This window comes from Hemiscyllium ocellatum, chromosome 2, assembly GCF_020745735.1.
Source record: "Hemiscyllium ocellatum isolate sHemOce1 chromosome 2, sHemOce1.pat.X.cur, whole genome shotgun sequence".
NCBI classification, from domain to species: domain Eukaryota; kingdom Metazoa; phylum Chordata; class Chondrichthyes; order Orectolobiformes; family Hemiscylliidae; genus Hemiscyllium; species Hemiscyllium ocellatum.
The window spans coordinates 148,038,413-148,045,637 of record NC_083402.1 but is presented as its reverse complement, the minus strand read 5'-3'; positions in this window follow the sequence as shown (position 1 = coordinate 148,045,637).

The following is a 7,225-nucleotide window of genomic DNA, read 5'->3' as shown; positions in this document are numbered from 1 at the left end:
CAAACAAAAATGAAGAATTAATCTCATAAATAAAAGCTAATAGGTGTGATTTTATAGCCATTACGGAGAACTACATATTCAGGTGTTTTCGACTTTCGAACAATAACTTTATAGAATAATATTTTGTGGATCCAATCAGGGATCAGATTGTTCAAATTGTTCAAACACCTGAAAATCCAAATATATTACATTAATTGTTTCCGGTGATATGTAATGAGGCAGGTTTAATAATTGATATCAGAGTAAAATAAATAGTGACTTTGCTAAAATCTATCACATTATTCAGTTTGAGAGGGAGAAACTTGTGGCGGTAAAAATCTGTGCTAGGTTTAAACAAGGATAATTACAAAGGATTGAGAGCAGAGCTGTCTGGAGTGGACATGGAAGGGAGTACAGCAGAAGGATGATTGAGAAACAATGGCAGACATTTATGAAAATAGTTCATGATTCACAGCAATGACATATTTCAGAGAAAGGGTAAGCTAACCATGGTTAACCATGGTTGAGGGAACCGACTGAGACAAGGTGGGGGGAGGGGAAATGAGGAAACTGGAGAAATCTGAGTTCATTCCTTGTGGTTGGAGGGTTCCCAGGCGGAAGATGAGGCGCTCCTCCTCCAGCCGTCGTGTTGTTATGTTCTGCCGGTGGAGGAGTCCAAGGACCTGCATGTCCTCGGTGGAGTGGGAGGGAGAGTTAAAATGTTGAGCCACGGGGTGGTTGGGTTGAGTCAGCATGGCTTATGAAGGGGAAATCATTCCTGAAAAATTTATGACAATTCTTTTGAGGAGATATCAAGCAGGATCAAGGGGAAACAATAGCTGTAATATGTTTGGATTTTTCAGGTGTTTGAACAGATACAACACATTAGGTTATTTAATAAGAGTCCATGGTGTTGGAGGTAATGTACTGGTGTGGAGAAAGGATTAGCTAATAGTGTTGGGATAAGGGGGCAATCTTCAAGATGGCAACTTGTAACTAGTAGTGTGCCACAGGGACCGGTGGTAGGATACACAATTACTTACAATATGTAAATAACTTGGATGAGGACAGTGAAGGTATTATTGTCAAGTTTGGAGATAATGCAAAAATAAGAGGGAAGGTAAGTGGTGAGGATGAGACAAAGAATCAGCACAGGGATATATACAAATTAGGCAAGTGGGCAAAAACTTGGCCGATGGAATATGGGAAATGTGAGATTATGTACTTGGGAAAATTAGACTCATAGAGGTATACAAAGGTACTTCAGAGGGAATGGAGCATCAAAATAGTGAGGTTTTACTAAAACTACACAAGACAATACTCAGACCACAGCTGGAATATAGTAACCAGTTTTGGACTGCTGCTGTAAGGAGAGATATACTGACGGTGGAGATAATCCAGGCAAGGTTCACCAGGAAATGGACACACTATCTTACAAGGAGAGATTGAGTAGGTTGGGCCTGTCCTCAGAGTTTAGAAGAATCAGAAACAATCTTATTGAAATGTACAAGGTTCTTAGGAGACTTAACAGGGTAGATATAAGCAGTTATTTCCCCTTCTAGAGGAGTCTAGGACCAGAGGGCATAATCTTAGAATAAGGGGTCTCACATCTAAAAGAGAGATGAGGAGCAATTTCTTCTCAAAGGGTAGTGAATCTGTGGAATTCTTTACCGGAGGGCTGTTGAGGCTTGGCTTGCTAAGTATATTGAATGCGGAGATAAATTTTTAAATTAGTAAGGGAGTGAAGGGTTAAAGGGAAAAAGGCAGAAAGTCAAATTGAGAATGATCAAATTAGCCATAATCTCATTGAATGGTGGAGATCTGATGGGCTGAATGGCCTACATCTGCTCTTACCAGAAGATATAGGAGCAGAATTAGACTATTTGGCATCATGGAGTCTACTCCACCATTCAATCATGGCTGATCATACCTTATTGTCTTATGTTGGCATACCTGTTTCTACAGACCGTCCTGCGCTCAGTGCCTTTCTATACCAATTCTCCCGAGCTCCAAACAGCATTCAAGCTGGTCATCTTCCTGCAGATGTGGTGACCTGGAATGCAAGTGATCTCTTAGAATTCCCACGTACTGCAATCTGTATAACTCACACCTTTGTTACATTATTAGTGAATAATTATTGCCATGTGGTTGATGGTATTTTTTTCTGTGGAAGAATCAAAAACCTTAGCAATTTGATCTCTGTATTCAAAAAGTATTGTCACAGTCAACAATAAACGCATGATTGTAGTTTTAAAATGACACATAAACTCTTACTATTTTGAAAACCACTCGACGTTCATGCTTCTTCAAGTTAAGTGGTACCTGCTGATTACACTTGGTGGTACAAGATGGGAAAAGTTGATTCAAAACTGTAAGCAGTTCATTGTTGGGCCCAAGATAACATTTTTATCACGGTTCAGGGAAAGGCTTACTAAAAATAAGTCCCTCCATAAAGTCAAAATTAAATCGTAAAATATTGCTACATATAAAACTAAAATCATATTTATGGAGCCGTAAGATAGACACATTTGCAAAGCAGCATATGGAAAATGATTTATAGCAGCAGGGAGAAGCAAACATGGTAGAGGTATAGAGCACAAAGAGAAAGTCAGATGTGGTCTCACCTACATATTGATAGGGACTGGAACTGCTGTGATTTTAGCAGCTTTTTTGTTCTGCTAAAGTTATTAAGGGGAGTGATGGCCTAGTGGCATTATTGCTGGATTGTTGATTCAGAGATCCATTAGTATGTTCTGGGGACTCGGGCCTGAATCCCATGATAGTGGAACTTGAATTCAAAAAGGAAAACAAAATCTGAATTAAGAGTCTAATGACCATGAATCCATTGCCGATTGTTGGAAAAACCCGTCTGGTTCATTAATGATCTTTAGGGAAGGAAACTACCATCCTTCCCTGGTTTGGCCTATGTGTGACTCCAGACCCATAGCAATGTGGTTGACTCTTAACTGCCCTGTGGGCAATGCCAGTGGCTCCCTCATCCTGTGAATGAATAAATTTTAAAAAACAGGCACTCTTGAGAATATAAACAAATACAACAAACAAGATTTAAAATAAAACTCTCTTTAACCAAGAAAAACAAATTTTTATTGTTTTTTTTTGTACAGACAAGCCACAGCTTATAGAAACACGACAAGAAAAGCTAGCCTGAGTTCAAGTCTGAAATATTAAGAAAGAACTTTCTACACAAGTGTCTTCAGTATATACTAGTTGCTTGTCTACATGTAAGAACACACTGTAAGATTTCATATTCCTGTTTACAAAAAGTTCCTGTTGTTGTACAGTACACAGTACAAACCTTTCACACGCACACTATCAGTTTGCTTCAACCAATTTATAAAGTTCATGATATATTGAAAGATCTCATAAAACATTTCTCACAAAATCACAGCATGAAATATATATTTACATAATTGAACATTATTCAAAATCACATCATAGGTGTTTAAATAATTAAAACTATATGCAGCTGTCATTCAAAAAAAACAGAAAAAGTACATAATTTCACAATACATTCTCTACAAAAAATCTGAAAAATCTTAACTTTTACATTATTAATTCACACAATTGAGATGTCATTAGACCAATTTTTTAAAAAAATCCCCAATATTTTGGGCCTTTCTGTGCTTGTGCATCTGAATACTCCAATTTGCCACTTAGTGAATTCGAAAATGGCACTGAAAAGCTCTATTTAAAGGGGGCTAATATTGCCGACTGAATTGCCGACTAGTGACTCAGTGTTAAAGGCTGTAGTTACAGGAGTCTGTCATCTGCATTCAGTTGTGTTCATGAATTATCAACATGAAGGAATTTGCCAGCAGGCATTTTGCACAGAATACTTCCTGTCACAATGTGGTATCATGGTACAGCCATGAGGGGAGAGTGTTCACTTCAGTCCAATTATTCAATTCTTGTTGTTGGAGTAGAATATTGTTTTGTAAAGTGAAGTTCTGTACAGAATGTTTGTCCTTAGTATTATAAAACTTAAAACACTGTAACAAGGGGCAATTCAGGCACAGTACAGGTATCTTTATTTTTGAGAGACTTGAGACAATAGAGTTAAATGTATGACTTTTAAATTACTCAATTTTAAGAACAAAATATAATGATGTGGAGCTGAAGGAAGCAGTGAATCAGTGTTGTTCTGCGGCCTGGGTGGATATCTACAATTCAGGCACAAGATTAACAAATGTTTTTAAAAGGCACTCACTTGTCTCAAGGCCAATTGATTTAAATATTAATTTACATATTTGGTATATTGGGGCTTTATTTTACATGTTTTGTCTTACAGTCAATTTTTTTTCTAAGCGAGGAATTCTAACTTGTGCTGAGGTGGAAATGATGTGTTTGCTATAACATTCTAGTTTTAAATATACTTCATGGAGAAAGCAGCTGGGAAAAAGAAGTAGAAAGGCATCCAATCTTGACAAATGGTGTTAACTGGAATATATGGGATGAGAATCTAGATTAGAGTGGTGCTGGAAAAGCACAGCAGGTCAGGCAGCATCTGAGGAGCAGGAAAATCGACATTTCGGGCAAAAGCCCTTCATCAGGAATAGAGGCAGGGTGCCTGCAGAGTGGAGAGATAAATGAGGGGGTTGGGAGTGGGGAGAAAATAGAGGCTCACTGAGATTCTTGTAGAGAGAGGAGGAAAACTTCTTCAAGGCAGGCATTACTACCCCCTCCAACAGTAAGAATGGGGCATGGGAGGAGCTGAAGACCACCTTCAACCAATGCTTTCACCAGAGCTGTAATTACTATGACAGCAGATCCTGCCATTAACGAGGCTCAAAGACTTCCCAAAGCTACAGTCCAGTTATGCTACCAGCACTGTGAAAAATTATTAACTTCAAGTCAGTGAGCTTGAAGACAATACAACAGCAGAAGGAACCCATATCCATGAAGTCAAAATAGGATTAGAAATTTCCATCTTCCATTTAAATGGTAGTTAGCAATGCTGCCTCACAGCATCAGGGACACGGTTTTGATTCCAGCCTTGGGAAACTACCTATATGGAGTTTGCACATTCTCCCCGTGTCTATGTGGGTTTCCTCTAGGCAATCCAATTTCCTCCCACAATCTAAAAATGTGCAGGTTAGGTGGACTGGCCATGGGACATGCAGGGGTATATGGGTAGGATGGTGGTGGTTTGGGGCGGGGGGGGGGGGGGGGGGTGTTGAGAGCCTGGATAGAATGTTCTTTGGAGGGTCTTTGCAGACTTGATGGGCTGAATAGCCTCTTTTTGCATTGTAGGGATTCTACGACTCTACATTCCTTGTGGGCTTGAACATCAGTGCTCCATTCAGACCCCACAAAGATTCCTTAGGCTTTCCAATCCCGGATTCCTCCTGATGAAGGTGGAATTGCCTTCAGAACAGTGTCTGGATTGTTCCAGGGATTATTCCCATGGATCCTAAGCTACTGCCTCTTCCATCCAGTTGTCAAATGGGTAGGTAGTGAATCTAGCTGGGAATCTGGCTTTGTCAACATTGGCAAAGTCTTTGAATCCTTAAGTTCCCAGAATGCCCCATCCTCTACTGGACTCTTATATTTTAACACCATCACACTGTCCTCTAACTTGAACTCTGAGCTTCAAAAAAAAATCAAAGTAATAGAGATAAATTGAGAGAAATAAGTTAGACAGGGCCCTGAGTTAGACGATAGCAAGCTAAATACGCTGAAGGACCATTTATCTTTCCAATATTAGAGTTATTGACAAGGAAAATCAGGTTGGAAATGGATAATCAATTTCACATTGTCTGTTATTCCACTTGACAGCGTTAAATGCTTTGATGGTTTTCGGCTTGTAAATGTTGAACAGAGGGTATGAGAGGGCACCTTATTACCAGAAAAGTACTAACAAAGATAAAAAAAATTAAATTCAACATATTATTTCAAGTTCCAATTGAACTATGAATCAAATATGTAATCTGGTAGTAGAAACTTTCAGTACTGAAGCTAAGGTGCGCTCCTTCAGGCTACAGTAATCTGATATTTGGAATTGTCTATTCAGGGAGGGTAGTGGAGGCAAATGGTCTGGAATAATTTGAGGGGTAAGCAGGGACATGGAAAGATGAGTTATGACAGCCGAATGCTTCTCTCAGAGATAATTTTCTTTGTGAGAACCTATGAATGTGAGCCAGTCTCTCTCTTTCATTCTAATGGACAGTGAGAAGACAGCATAGACAGAGAACCATTGAAACAGATTTCCTGTGCTCTCTCTTAGCTCAAGGAGCCGTCAGTAGAAAAGAAACCACAAGAAAGGAATGTAAACAAGGAAAAAGAATATGCTCATGCGCAATTCTGAAATATATTGAACAGAATTTCTTTTGTTTTAATTATTTGTTAAACTAATCAGTTACCCAGCTGGCACCAAAGCAAAAATCACAGTCAGGTACTATTGTAATTGCCTTCTGAAAAATGTCCTTTAATATTTTTGCCATTATAGTAATGTTTCTTATGATTTTCTTGTTTTGATCATGAGTAAAAATACTCTCAAAATCTTGCATGTGTGGGTTGTTAAAAACAATCTAAATTATAAAAACAAAACCATTTTGGAACCACCGTATCTATTTTAATATCCAAAACTGAAATAAATATATATCTTCCTTAATGCTCCCTATAGATACTCAATGACTGGAAACAAATATAATGAAAAGGTGCCCTAAATGTCTGAACTGCTTCCAAATCTGAGTGCAATTACTAGTTGTGGAGTCAAACGAATTAGTTGATTGATTCCATTGGTTCTTAAAGGAATGCAATTACCATGGTAACATATTTTAATAAGCAAACTAAGATATGAATGAATTAAATTACACATATTAAATATTTACTTTTCAAGAATCATGGTTTCTAGCAAAGTTCAGAAACTATACTTGTTCAATAAAAGATAAAAAGACTTGGCATTTTATTTTGTAAACAGCAAAGTAACATTTTTCTTAATTCTAAAGACTTAACTGTAAAAACATTTCAATATGTAACATGTGCCTCTGATTCTGTGATTAAAACTTGCCAGGATAATTCTGATCATTGAAACTTACTCTAACCATTTCAAAAACAGGAACAGAGCAGCTACTAATGCCATATTACACAACCATTTGAAATAGGAACAGGTCCCTTACAGCAGCCTCATCATTCAACAAGATCATGGCTGACCAGACTGTAACCTAAACTTCCCTTTCCTGGTCAGCTCTCCAGAACTTCAAATTTCGTACTGGGTCACGGAACG